This window comes from Bos javanicus, chromosome 7, assembly GCF_032452875.1.
Source record: "Bos javanicus breed banteng chromosome 7, ARS-OSU_banteng_1.0, whole genome shotgun sequence".
Lineage (NCBI taxonomy): Eukaryota > Metazoa > Chordata > Mammalia > Artiodactyla > Bovidae > Bos > Bos javanicus.
This window is the reverse complement of record NC_083874.1, coordinates 57,360,374-57,375,254: the sequence shown is the minus strand read 5'-3', so window position 1 is coordinate 57,375,254 and position 14,881 is coordinate 57,360,374. Positions and strand designations below refer to the sequence as shown.

At 42.9% G+C, this 14,881-nt stretch overlaps 1 protein-coding gene across 13 annotated transcripts in view; it reads left to right on the top strand.

Annotated features, from left to right (window-relative positions):
• Positions 1-14,881, top strand: part of PPP2R2B (protein phosphatase 2 regulatory subunit Bbeta) — a 509,042-nt gene that overhangs the window by 473,251 nt on the left and 20,910 nt on the right. The window lies entirely within an intron of this gene.

Here is a 14,881-nt window from a genome sequence, read left to right as displayed (position 1 = left end):
ACACATAAATCCACAGTAGGAGACGTACAGCCCCATGAACCCTTTTGTCGCCTCCCCCCGCCCCCCGATAAAGAGAGGGCTATCACAGAGTGAAAGACCAAATACGTGGGCTTGTAAAGCTGGGCCTCGCTGCTACCACATTTCTTCATTAGGCTCCTGTCAAGACACCCACTGCCAGCTCATCATCTTGTCTGGACTGGAGCCGCCCTTTCCTGCTGCCAGCTGGCGACAAGATGCTCAGAGCCCTCCTTCAATAAGTATCTCTCCAGAATGATGTTTCTCCCAAAGACACCCGCCCCACTGGGCTAATAAATGATTAATCCTCACAAAGGGAGGACAGTCAGGCTCCACACGAATAAACTTGCCTGTGGATGGGAGGCCCAGTTCAGCTTTTAGATTGGCAGGTGAGCCCTCTCCCAGACAGGTCCTCACTTCCCCTGTCTTTAGATCACAGATTCCAGCTGAGGCTTCTTCAGGAGAAAGATCTAATCCCAGAGCAAACAAGCAGGGAGCACGTGGTCCTGTGTCCCAGTCTCTCCACGCCTCTGTTTCCTGAGCTGTGCAATGAAGCTCATTCAGGTGGGGAGCATGTGCTGTAGTTACCACTAGGGCTGCCTTTCTGTGGATCCCATTCCCTGAACTAGGATGACTTACTTGTGAATTCTGAATATCTATATATTATATAAAGATTTATTTTAAATATATATATATATATATATATATTCAGAATTTACAAGTAATGACATGACTGACCAACTAAGCACAGAACAGTAATAATAGGGAAAAGTATGGAAAGTGGCCACATTATCCAGTGAGAGGAAGGAAAGGGTGTGGTGGTGGTCAAGGAAGGCTTCCTGGAAGAGACAGTGAGCCCTGATGGTTGAAGAGGAGTCAGAGAAACAGAGGAGCAGAAATAGAATGGTATTCTGGACTGGTTTTAGCCCCCCAATATTTATGTTGATAGATTAACCCCCAATGTCACAGTTATGAGGCAATAGGACCTTTAGGAGATAATGTGGTCATGCAGGCAGAGCCCTCATGAATAAAACATGTGTGTCCATGGGGACACAACAAGAAAATGACCCTCTGCACCTCAGAGCAGGGCCCTCACCGAAATGTGACCATACTGGCACTCTGCTCTCAGATTTCCAACCTGTAGAACTATGTATTTCTGTTGTCTGTAAGCTACCCAGTCCATGGTATTCTGTAATAGCAGACAGAACTAAGACAGGAAGGGAATGAGCATGGATCAAGCTCTAGCACATGCTAAGTGCTCCGTAAACATCAGCCATCATTAATAAAGCATGCAAACCAGAGGTCACAAACTGCAGCCCACAGGGCTTACAGGTGACTTCTGTTTAACTGCATCCTAAAAATTCTCAATTAGTCGTTAAAAATGAAGCATCAGAGTTCCAGGGAAAAATTAAGACTTTGAAATGAGATGAACAGGCTACGCCAGACCAACACTTCTGGGTGGTCACAGTCAGCTGGAGCTGAGTGGACACTCCAGTTTGCACAGTCCCTAGCACCCCCTAGCACTCCCTGGTGTGCACCTAGGCATGCTTCGTCTCCTTCACCACCCGATTGGCACCTGGAGAAAGGAGTTCTCTGACCCCAGCAGAAATGACAAATAGGCCAGTGAGGCTGCCATGGAGAGTTTGAGCCAGTGAGAACTGGGCAGTAACACTGGAGTGCTGATCTAGGGCCTGATACGAAGGGCCTTGCATGCCAGGCCCAGTGGGTGGGACTGCTGGCTACTCGTGGGGCGTCACTGTAAGTGACATTGCTTTGGGAAGAGTTCTCGTGGGCACAGCAGGGTCACACGCAACCTCATGTTCTGCTGCTAAATCCTGATGGTCCGTGAGCTGCTTGACTTGCTCTGCTTTGCAGTCACCGTGTTCAAGTCTTTCTGGATGGTGTCAGCCCATGCAGGCAGCAACCAGGATGCTGGGAGGAGTCTGTGACGAACCCAGCCCAGCCTGCTCTGGTCTGCCTTCTGGGCCAGCTGGAGAGGAGCAGCTGCTGAAAGGGAGCAGTCTCTTCAGGGACCTGCAGGCAGAGCCAGCAGCCGCTGGGGCCCAGAAAAGTAAGAGCAGCTGCCCAGAGTCAGTGGGGAGAGCTCATAAACTGTATCTCCCCCTTTATGGGGGCTTCCCTGGTGGCTCAGACAGTAAAGAATCTGCCTGCAATGCAGGAGACCTGGGTTTGATCCTTGGGTTGGGAAGATCCCCTAGAGAAGGAAATGGCAACCCACTCCAGTATGGACTGTCTGGGGAAAGAGGAGTATTAATTTCCTGTTATTACTACATTAAATGACCACACACTTAGTAAACACAGTGACTTGAAACAGTAGAAAGTTATCATCTTACAGTTCCAGAGGTCAGAAGTCCACAGTGTTTATCTTGCTGGGTCTGCAGGGTGGGCTCCTGCTTGGAACTTCTGTGCAGGGGTTGGTGGGGGGAGTGGCGGGAGGTGTCTGCTTCTTGCCTTTTCGAGATTCTGGAGGCAGCCCACTTTCCTGGGCTCCTGGCCCCTTCCCTCCATCTTCCAAGCCAGCAATGGCTGAGTCCCTCTCACACTGCATCCTCTGACACAGCCTCTCCTGCCTCCTCCTCCTCCATACAAAGGGATGCTTGTCATTACACTGGGTACAGCCAGATGATGCAGCTCCAACATAATTGCCCCCATTTTAAAGTCAAGTACTCAACAACCTAATTCCCCTCTGGCATGTAACACAGTCACAGGTTCTGGGGATTAGGATATAGACATCTTTGAAGGGTGGGTGAAAATTAGCAGCTTTTTTTCCTTTAGGGAAAAACAAAAAGCACCCCCCGTCCCTGGCACAAGTAAATGGGCCCACTCCTTGTTGAAGGAAGTGCCAAAGAGCACAAGATCTTTTCCATCCAGCTTACTCTTGTGACCCCAACACCTAACAGAGTACCTCACACCTACCAGTCAGTCAAAATATGTCAGTTGAAGAGTACGTGACACTAGTATTTGCCGCCTTCTGATCATGTGTCAGGCACTGAGCTAGGTGGATTCTGACAACCATGCAAAAACAGGAACAGATGTCTGCATACTGAAAGTATTGAAACTGAATCTTGGTACAAAAACTTGACAAAGACAATCCAGCCTGTAAATGGTGGAGCATGGGTTCCAACCAGATGTCGACTCCAAAGACTACTGACATCTCCTGTACCAGCAGAGAGACATTCCTTAGTAAGTCTTAGCAAATCTTCCTAAGCAATGATCTCATCTTCCAGCCTTCCCACACAAGCAATCTGTGCTGCTAGTCCCAGGCTCCCATTGTCCCCTCAGATATATGTATCACTCAGGCACGAACTCATGCTGGTTCCCCTGTCTAGCACAGGAAGCACCCCTACAACCCCAAAACGTATTCATCGAGAGTAGGCAAGCTCTGGTCTGCAGGTCATGTCTGACCTACCTCCTGCCTTGGCACAACGCCAGCAAAGAATAAGGTTTTTACATTTTTCTTTAATGATTGAGCAAAAAATCAAAAAAGAAGACTGTTTCATGACACATGAAAATTAGATGACATTGAGATTCCAGTGTCCATAAGTAGAGCTTCATTGGAATAGACGCTCATCTGTTTACATATTCTCTCTGGTGCTTTCATGCCACAGAGGCAGGACTGAGCAGTTGCAACAGGGACCAGAGGGCCCTCCAAGCCTAAAATATGTGCTACCTGGCCCTTGACAGGAAAAGTCTGCCAACCTCTGATCTATCTAGAGCTGACTAGTCATTCAAGGTTCAGCTCCCTGTTAAGTCTTACCCAGTCAGAGCAGCCAAGATCGCACCACCCCAGATTGTCTCATCATTTCTGCCCACCTGAGAATTTTAGGTCCATTTTTTTCTATCTAGAAAAAAATGTTTTGACTCATTATATCTTCACTTTGAATAATGATTTATTTTTCAATATTTATTTATTTATTTGGCTGCCTCAGGTCTTAGTGGCAGCACGTGGGATCTTTCATTGCAGTGCAGGGACTCTCTAGCTCTGGTGCATGGGCTCTGTAGTTGCAGCACATGGACTGAGTTGGTCCACAGCGTGTGGGACTTTAACTCCCCGACCAGGGATCGAACCTGTGTACCCTGCATTGCAAAGCAGATCTTTAACCACTGGACCACCAGGGAAGTCTCCAAATGATTATTTATTAAAAGAGATGACATTTATGAATTATAATACATGCAGAAATATCATGGAAACAGTTACACAAAGTCAGAGACCACAGTTCTCTCCTAGATGAACTGTTCCTGCTCCATCATGCTATGCATTGTGTTGCTACAGTCTTCACTGTTAAACAATCATCTGTAGGATTAGTGAAGGTCTGTATGAAAAACAAACTGTAAAAGTAGAGCCCACTGGGCTTGGTCGTTTCCCAGTTCAGAATCCGCTGAGTCTTCATCGGATCCAAGCTCCAGTCTCCAGCTCATGTCTGGAGACTATGTCATTATGCCCACGGTAGTACAATAGCCACTAATTAAATCTTAAACTTCTCTCGCTGTCCTTAGCTGGATAAAGGCGAGCATTATTGGTCCATGGGCATTCTTACCCACCGTGGGAAAACTGTTGGCCATTTTTCTCGCTGGACAAAATTATTCAATGTGTCTTCTGTATAGTAAAGATTACTGGCTGCATCTCAATCAGTGAGCCTTTCCTCTCCAGGGGCAAAACTGTGGCCTGCACATACCTCTGAAGGAAAATTGCCATCTGCCTTACTCTGTAGGAAGATTGCCAGTTGTATCCCCATTGTGGGGAAACTGTCGGCCGTGTCTCCAAACGGAAAAGCCTGCCAGCTGTGCTTCTGCACAGAAGAAATGTCAGCAGAAGTCGGCGATTTAAAACCCTGTGTGTGATTCTGAGTCTGTTCCTTTTTCACCCTCCTCCCCAGTTTCCTTTACTCTCTCTCTCCTGTGCCTGAGTCATCAGAATGGGGGTGGGGTGGGGAGGGGCTGACAGTGTTCAGCACCAAATGAGAGGTGCGTATACTGAGGAAGGTATGTATCAACTGATGGTCCAGAGACAAGCTGTTGTGTATCAAAGGCCCAGATAGAAGACCTAGAAATCGACTTAACAACCAGTAGCTCTTAAGATCTGGTTCCAGTGGAAAAGCACATCAGGCTTCCGGACTCATTGCACAGCAGGCTTGCATTAAGCAGCACCACTTCTGCACTGCTGCTGCCTCCTGTGTTATTGTGGGTACAAGCCCTGTGCTAGGCGCTTGACGTGAAAGATCTCATCTGACCCTCAACCACACTAGAGGGTATATATGCCTCTTATGTCTATTTGACAGATAAGGAAAATGAAGCTTGGAAAGATCAAGCCACTTGTCCAAAGCTTCATAACATAAGCAACAGAGCTGAATTTCCACCCAGACCCGCTAAGCTTGGAGCTACCTGTGTGCTCAGCCCCCACACTACGGGATAGAGGCGTGGGGCCCCCTCCTGACCCTCCATCGTGGGCGTGAGTTCCTATGCAGTGTCCAGTGTGAGGTCCAGAAGGAGGAGCCGGCCCAGGATCAGCCTTTACCTGTGGTCTCCCTCCATTCTTTCTTCTGCTGTCCCCAGACTGCTCCCAGCACACAGCATGCCTCCTTTCTCCTTTTGCCCCACTTATCATAAATGTAGTTTTAGGTTTCTCCAAAGTCAGCAGTTTCCTTCTTAACTCTTCCCCTCTCTGATCTGAGGTTTTGACCCTTTCCCATGATTCCAGTATCTTCTTCAGGTGGCCAGTCATCTGAACAGCCCTGGGCCAGGCACCATGAAGGATAACATCATGGTGCTTTCTGGCTCCATGGAGAGGTATACACGTTAGAACACAAAACACTGTACCAGACACCTAATATAGCCTATAGGATTTGAAAGGAAGTGTCAGTGCTTTTTAAGAAAAATTTTATTGGAGCAAAGTTGCTCTACAATGTTGCATTAGTTTCTGCTGTACAGCAAAGTGAATCATCTGTGTTGTTCAGTCTCTAAGTCATATCCAACTCTTTGGGACCCCATGGACTGCAGCACACCAGGCTTCCCTGTCTTACTCTCTCCTGGAGTTTGCTCAAACACATGTCATTGAGTTGATGATGCCATCCAACCATCTCATCCTCTGTCGTCCCCTTCTCCTCCTGCCCTCAATCTTTCCCAGCATCGGGGTCTTTTCAATGAGTCAGCTCCTCATATCAGGGGGCCATAGTATTGGAACTTTAGCTTCAGCATCAGTTCTTCCAACGAATATTCAAGGCTGATTTCCTTTAGGGTTTAATACATACATCCCCTCATTTTTGGATTTATTTCCCATTTAGGTCACCACATAGCACTGAGTAGGGTTCCCTGAGCTATACAGTAGGTTCTCATTAGCTACCTATTTTATACCTAGTATCAATAGTGTGTGTGTGTGTGTGTGTGTGTATCAATCCCAATCTCCCAATTCATCCCACCCCTCCCTTTTCCCCCTTGCCATCCATCTGTTTGTTCTCTACATCTGAGTCTCTATTTCTATTTTGTAAATAAGATCATCTATATACCATTTTTCTAGATTCCACCAATGCACATTAATGTATGATATTTGTGCTTCTCTTTCTGACTTTCTTCATTCTGTATGACAGTCTCCAGATCCATCCACATCTCTACAAATGACCCAATTTCATTCCTTTTTACGGCTGAGTAATATTCCACTGTGTATATGTACCTCCTCTTCTTTATTCATTTCTCTGTTGACTGTAGCATGATAACCCAAAGTAGATTCTGAGGAGGCCTGTTCTGGAGAGATATTGGGTTGCAAGTCATTTTTCAAGAAAAATGGGGGCAGGGAGGTGGTTTGATTCAATAAGATTTGAAAGCAGGATTAAAGCAGCGGTTTTCAACCAGGGGCAATCATGGCCTTGGGATTTGGCAATCTTTGGAGCCGTGTTACTCTCTCCATACATCCCTTCCTCTCCTTCCTCCCCTCTCCCTGTGTCCATAAGTCTGTTCTCTATGTCTGTGTCTCCATTGCTGCCCTGGAAATAGATTCATCAGTACCATCTTTCTAATTCCATATAAATGTGTGAGAATGTAATATTCATTTTTCTCTTTCTTACTGACTTCACTCTGTATAATAGGCTCTAGGTTCATCTGCCTCATTAGAACTGACTCCAATGTGTTCCTTTTTTATGGCTGAGTAATATTCCATTGTATATGATGTACCACAGCTTCTTTATCCGTTCATCTGTCAATGGACAGCTAGGTTGCTTCCATATCCTAGCTATTGTAAATAGTGCTGCAGTGAATGCTGGGGTACATGTGTCTTTTTCAATTTTGCTTTCCTCAGGGTATATGCCTAGGAGTGGGACTGCTGGGCCATATGGATGCTGGGAGGGATTGGGGGCAGGAGGAGAAGGGGACAACAGAGGATGAGATGGCTGGATGGCATCACCGACTCGATGGATGTGAGTTTGAGTGAACCCTGGGAATTGGTGATGGACAGGGAGGGCTGGCGTGCTGCGGTTCATGGGGTCGCAAAGAGTCGGGCACGACTGAGTGACTGAACTGAACTGATGGTGGTTTTATTCCTAGTTTTTCGAGGAATCGCCATACTGTCTTCCATAGTGGCTATATCAATATATCAACATACATTCCCACCAACAGTGCAAGAGGGTTCCCTTTTCTCCACACCCTCTCCAGCATTTATTGTAGATTTTTTTATGATGGCCATCCTGACCCATGTGAGGTGATATCTCATTGTAGTTTTGATTTGCATTTCTCTAATCTTGAGAGTCCCTTGGACTGCAGGAAGATCCAACCAGTCCATTCTAAAGGAGATCGGTCCTGGGTGTTCTTTGGAGGGAATGATGCTAAAGGTGAAACTTCAGTACTTTGGCCACCTCATGCGAAGAGTTGACTCATTGGAAAAGACTGATGCTGGGAGGGATTGGGGGCAGGAGGAGAAGGGGACAAAAGAGGATGAGATGGCTGGATGGCATCACCGACTTGATGGACATGAGTTTGAGTGAACTCCGGGAGTTGGTGATGGACAGGGAGGCCTGGCGTGCTGTGATTCATGGGGTCGCAAAGAGTCGGACATGACTGAGTGATTGAACTGAACTGAAGGGCCTGAAACATAATAAGCTTCCCGTAAACAGTAATTATTAATAGCATTGAATATCATTGCTGAATGAATGGAAGAAATTCATGGAGCTAATATTAAGACTTGGATAAGCATAGACATGTAATGAACTGCAGTGCTGTGCAGGTAGGCATGTTATGTATATCCTGGTCTCTGCATTCTACATGAATATGTGATGCGTTGATTAAACATTATCTTTTTTCATTTCACCTCCACCTTCTGGGGCTGTCACTTTAAGGCTTTACAATGCTGCCACACTGGCCTTCCAATATGCCTAACATTTGGAGAACATATTCCTAGGTATAACCTTGTAATACTCTTTTACATATTTACATCATTTAAATAGCCCCCAGGTTCTGTAGTCTTCAGTCCAAAATTCTCAAAAGAGTCTTTTTTTTATCGAAGTGTAGTTAACTTACAATGTGGTGTTAGTTTTAGGTGTACAACAACGTGAATCAGTTATACATATATATTATTTTTCTATTCTTTTCCATTGTAGTTTATTACAGGATAATGAATATAGTTCCCTGTGTTTGTTGCTTATCTATTTTCTATTTAGTAGTTTGTATCTGCTAATCCCAGACTCCTAATTTAATCCTCCCTCCAGGCTTCTCTCTCTCTCTGGTAATCGCTCAGTCGTGTCCGATTCTTTGTGACCCCATGGACTGTAGCCTGCCACGGCTACAGTCTTCTCTGTCCATGGAATTCTCCAGGCAAGAATACTGAAATAGGTAGCCATTCCCTCTTCCAGGGGATCTTCCTGACCCAGGGACTGAACCCAGGTCTCCTGCATTGCAGGCAGATTATTTACTGCCTGAACCTCCAGGGAAGCCCCCCAAGAGGCTTAGTAAGTGAAATATGATCGGCTAATACAGAATCAGTGCATGCTTTTCATGATAAAAATATCAGCAGCTGATATTTACTGAGGACCTGCTATGTGTCAAGCAACATGCATGCCTATTCTACAGCTGGGAAAATGGAATCTCAGAGTAGAAAAGAAAATGTGAGCAGCTGATAAGTGACAGAGGCAGGAATTGACTACCATGAGTGTGCAGTTTTGCCAAGTCCTTCCCATTTACCCACTCTAGCTGTCCAGATGCACTGGGTAGGGCATGACCAAGCCTCAGGGCCATCATTCCTCTCTCTGTGGGGATGTTTGTATGGAGCATGCCTGGAGTTTCTAAGTCCCTGGTCCTACTGAGATTACCTTGCAGAGAAACTAAGGTGAAAATCTAGTATCCAACTATGAGGACACCAGTCAGAGTCCAGGGGCCTTGTTAGTGCTTACCAAGAGGTAAGGGCACAGACTGAGACATTGGGTCAGAAATGGTATTGAGTTCATGTTTTTCTGTTTCAATGAGTTTTTTAACTCTCAAGTTCAATTCTGATTGATCAGGTTTTTTCTGTTGTTGCTGTGAAAATTAATATTTTGGTTTGGCTCATGGTATAATTCAGCAAGGTTTGGAAGACAACTCATTAGATTATATTAGATTTTCTACAAAGAATTTGGGTTAATTTTTTATTTTATATTGGGGTATAATTGATGAACAAAGTGGTGTTAGTTTCAGGTGTACAACAAAGTGATTCAGTTACACATATATGTATAGCTAGTCTTCTTTTCACATTTAGATTATTACAGATATTGAGCAGAGTCTCCTGTGTCATACAGCAGGTCTTTGTTGGTCATCTCTTTTAAATACAGTAGTCTATATATACGTCAGTCCCAAACTCTCAATGTATTCGTCCCTCCCTTCCCCTTTGGTAACCCATAAGTTTGTTTTCAAAGTCTGTGAGTCTGTTCCAGTTTTGTAAATAAATGCACTTGTGTCATTTTTTTGGATTCTGAATGTAAATGATATCACATGATATTTGTCTTTCTCTGACTTACCTCACTTAGTATGATAATCTTCAGGCCCATCCATGTTGCTGCATATGGCATTTCATTCTTTTTAATGGCTGAGTAATATGCGGTTATATATATGTACATCATTATGCATTCGTCTGTTGGTGGACATGTAGGTTACTTCTGTGTCTTGGCTGTTGTAAACAGTGCTTTTTTGTGGTATCTTTGCTTTTGGTGTCACGGTGATGGTGGCCTCGTAGAACGAGCTTGGGAGTGTTCCTCCCTGTACAGTTTTTGGGAAGAGTTTCAGAAGGATATGGTGTTAACTCTTCTCTAAGTGTATAATAAAATTCACCTGTGAAGCCATCTGGTCCTGGACTTTTATTGGGAATTTTTTAATCACAAGTTCAATTTCAGTACTTGTGATTGGTCTGTCCATATTTTCTATTTCTTCCTGGTTCAGTCTTAGGAGATTGTACCTTTCTAAGAATTTGTCCATTTTATTGGATTTGGTTGCTCGTAGTAGTTTCTTATGATCCTTTGTATTTCTGTAGTGTCCATTGTAACTTTTCTTTTTTAAGGACAATTGCTTTACAATACTGTGTTGGTTTCTGCCATACATCAACATGAATCAGCCTCAGGCATACCTATGTCCTGTCCCATCTCACCCCCATTGTAACTTTTTATTTCTAATTTTACTGATTTGAGCCCTCTCTGTTTTTCTTAATGAGTCTGGCTAAAGGTTTATCGAGTTTATTTATCTTTTCAAAGAATTAGCTTTTAGTTTCATTGATCTTTTCTATTTTTTTCATCTATTTCATTTATTTCTGCTCTAATCTTTATGGTTTCTTTCCTTCTACTAACTGGGTTTTGTTCCCCTTTCTCTAGTTGCCTTAGGTGTAAGGTTATGTTGTTTGAGATTTTTTTTGTTTCCTGAAGTAAGACAATATTGCTATAAACTTCTCTCAGACATTTTTTATTTTGTATTGGAGTATAACCAGTTAACAACAAACAATGTTGTGATGGCTTCAGTGAACAGTGAAGAGACTTCCCCATACATATACATGTATCCATTCTCCCCCAGACCCCCTCCCATCCAGGTTGCACATAACATTGAGCAGAGTTCCCTGTGCTGTAAGCAGGTCCCTGTTGGTTATCAATTTTAAACATAGCACTGTGTACATGTCCATCCCCAATCCCCTAACTATCCTTTCCCTCCAGCCTTAACCCGCCCCCTGCCCCCAGCAGCCCCAGCTCACCTGTTAGCACTGCTGCTGTGTTCAGGATCCTCGTGCTTTCATTTTCATCTGTCTCTAGGTATCTGTTTCCTTCTTCTTTGCCTTCTTCGGTGACCCACTGGTTGTTTAGTAGCATATTGCTTAGCCTCCATGTGTTTGCGGCTGTTTTACTGCAGTTTTTTTTCTTATAGTTGATTTCTAGGCATTTAGCATTGTGGTTGGAACAATGCTTGATATGATCTCAATTTTCTTAAATTTACCAAGGTTCCCCCTCTGGTTGCCAGACCCCAAGGCTGGGGAGCCTGACATGGGGCCCAGAGCTTTCCATCCTGTGGCAGAACTTCTGTAGTATAATGATTCTCCAGTTTGTGGGTCGTCCACCCAGCGGGCATGGGGTTTGATCTTATCATGATTTCACTCCTCCTACCATCTCATAATGGCTGCTGCTGTGGATTTAGAATATCTTTTTGGTAGGTTCCAGCATCTTTTTTGTTGATGGTTGTGATTTTGGTGTTTTCATAAGAAGAGGTGAGATTATGTCCCTCCACTCCACTATCCTGTCTCCATCTCTAGATTTTCTACATACGATTTGATAGCCACTCTGTAAGAGCATTGAATGGGCAGGAAGAGAAACTCCTGGGGGACGAGTTACTCAGTAACCTGCAGGTTGATGTTTTGTTTAGCCTAAAACTGTGATAGAAGCACTTATCAAGCGGAACCATACTCAACTACCATTATGGTAGGTCAAAAATAATTAAATGTAGGTAAATATGTATAGCTCAATATCATTCAAGCTAACCACTTATAAGGCAAAGATTTTGTTAAATTATCTAGCTTTGGTTCCAATCAAGCAAAACAATTTTTTTAATTTTTTATTGAAGGATAAATTGCTTCACAGAATTTTGCTGTTTTCCGTCAAAACGCAACATGAATCAGCCATAGGTATACATATATCCCCTCCCTTCTGAACCTCCCTCCCATCTCCCTCCCCATCCCACCCCTCCTGGTTGATACAGAGCCCCTGTTTGAGTTTCCTGAGCCATACAGCAAATTCCCGTTGGCTATCTATTTTACATATGGTAATGTAAGTTTCCATGTTACTCTTTCCATACATCTCACCCTCTCCTCCCCTCTCCCCATGTCCATAAGTCTATTCTCTATGTCTGTTTCTCCATTGCTGCCCTGTAAATATTCTTTAGTACCATTTTTATTAATTCCATATATATGCATTAGAGTACAATATTTATCTTTCTCTGACTCACTTCACTCTGTGAAGGTTCTAGGTTCATCCACCTCATTAGAACGGACTCAAATGTGTTCCTTTTTATTGCTGAGTAATATTGCATTGTGTATATATACAACTTCTTCATTCCTCTGTCGATGAACATATAGGCTGCTTCCATGTCTAGCTTTTGTAAATAGTGCTGCAATGAACAATGGGATACATGTGTCTTTTTCAATTTTGGTTTCCTCAGGGTATATGTCTAGGAGTGGGATTGCTGGGTCATATGGTGGTTTTATTCCTAGTTTTTTAAGGAATCTCCATACCATCTTCCATAATGGCTATATCAATTTACATTCCCACCAACAGTGCAAGAGGGTTCCCTTTTCTCCACACCCTCTCCAGCATTTATTGTTTGTAGAGTTTTTGATGATGGCCATTCTAACAGGTGTGAGGTGATATCTCACTGTAGTTTTGATTTGCATTTCTCTTAATAATGAGCGAATTGAGCATCTTTTCATGTGTTTGTTAGCCATCTGTATGTCTTCTTTGGAGAAATGTCTATTTAGGTCTTTTCACCGACTTTTTGATTGGGTTGTTTGTCTTTCTGATATTGACTTGGTTGAGCTGCTTTTATATTTTGGAAATTAATCCTTTGTCAGTTGTTTCATTTGCTATTATTTTCTCCTATTCTGAAGGTTGTCTTTTCACCTTGCTTATAGTTTCCTTTTCTGTGCAAAAGCTTTTATGTTTAATCAGGTCCCACTTGTTTACTTTTGTTTCTATTTCCATTTCTCTAGGAGGTGGGTCATAGAGGATCTTGCTTTGATTTACATCATCAAGTGTTCTGCCTATGTTTTCCTCTAAGAGTTTTATAGTTTCTGGTGTTACATTTAGGTCTTTAATCCATTTTGAATTTATCTTTGTGTATGGTGTTAGGAAGTATTATAAATTCATTCTTTACATGTATCTGTCCAGTTTTCCCAGAACCATTTATTGAAGAAGCTGTCTTTGCCCCATTGTCTATTCTTGCCCCCTTTGTCAAAAACAAGGTACCCATGCAGTGCATGGGTTTATTTCTCAGCGTTCTATCTTGTTCCACTGGTCTATATTTCTGTTTTTGTGCCAGTACCATAGTGTCTTGATGACTGTAGCTTTGTAGTATAACCTGAAGTCAGGAAGGTTGATTCCTCCAGCTCCATTCTTCTTTCTCAAGACTGCTTTGCTATTCAGGGTCTTTTGTGTTTCATATGAATTGTGAAATTTTTTGTTCTAGTTCTGTGAAAAATGCCATTGGTGATTCAATAGGGATCACACTAAATCTGTAGATTGCATTTGGTAGTATAGTCATTTTCACAATATTGATTCTTCCTACCCAGGAACATGGAATCTCTCTCCATCTGTTTATGTTGTCTTTCTTTCATTAGTGTCTCATAATTTTCTGTGTACAGTTCTTTTGTCTCCTTAGCCAAGTTTATTCCTAGATACTTAATACTTTTTGTTGCAGTGGTGAATGGGATTGATTCCTTAATTTCTCTTTCTGATTTTTCATTGTTAGTAAATAGAAATGTAAGTGATTTCTGTGTATTGATTTTGTATCCTGCAACTTAAGCAACAAATGTTTATTGAACATTTACGTGCAAAACCCTCAGTACAACGATAAAAAACAAAATTCTGCCTTCAAGCAGCTCACATCCTAGGTAAGATAAGCTGTGGATTGTTAAATACTAATGTGAAAAATGATGCTTTCTTTGGGAGAGAACCCAAGCAAATGGTAAGTGAACGGGCCAGACCAAGTGTGATAGGACTTCAGAGAAAAGATCATTTGGTCTAAAATAATATGTAAGTAAAAGATGAGGCATATGAATCAAGCAGAATATGACACAATTGAAGGAGGAACCATCAGGACATAAAAATGGGAAATATCCAGAGGTATGGTGTACATCCAGTTTGAACTAGAGAAGTTCAAAAAAAGGTTAGAAAGATGAATTAAGGCAGCTTAATAAGCTGCAGTGTCTTTTATTCCTGTAAGTGCTTTCTTTAGTCCTGTAAGTGAAAGTCAGCTGAATCTATGGGAAAAGAAAAGCAGCAGCTGGATACCAGAGCAAATAGAAAACACAGACAAAAGACGTTGTAGCCAGTTTACCTGAGACTGAGGCTCAGGAAAGTTAAATAACTTGCCCAAGGTCACACAGCTAGACAATGGTAGTCTGACCTTAAGCTTAAGGCAGTCTGGCAGCAAAGTCCCACTATTAAACATCATGATCCAAGAGAGATGAATACATATGTTCACATGAAAACTTGTACATGAATATTCATAGCAGCATTATATGGTATATAATAATAGTATAAAATATATGTATAGTATGGTTCCATTCATGTAAAATTTTTAGAATAGGCAATTTCATAAAATAAGAAAATAGTGTTTGCCTAGGGCTGCAGAAATTAGGGAAAGGGAG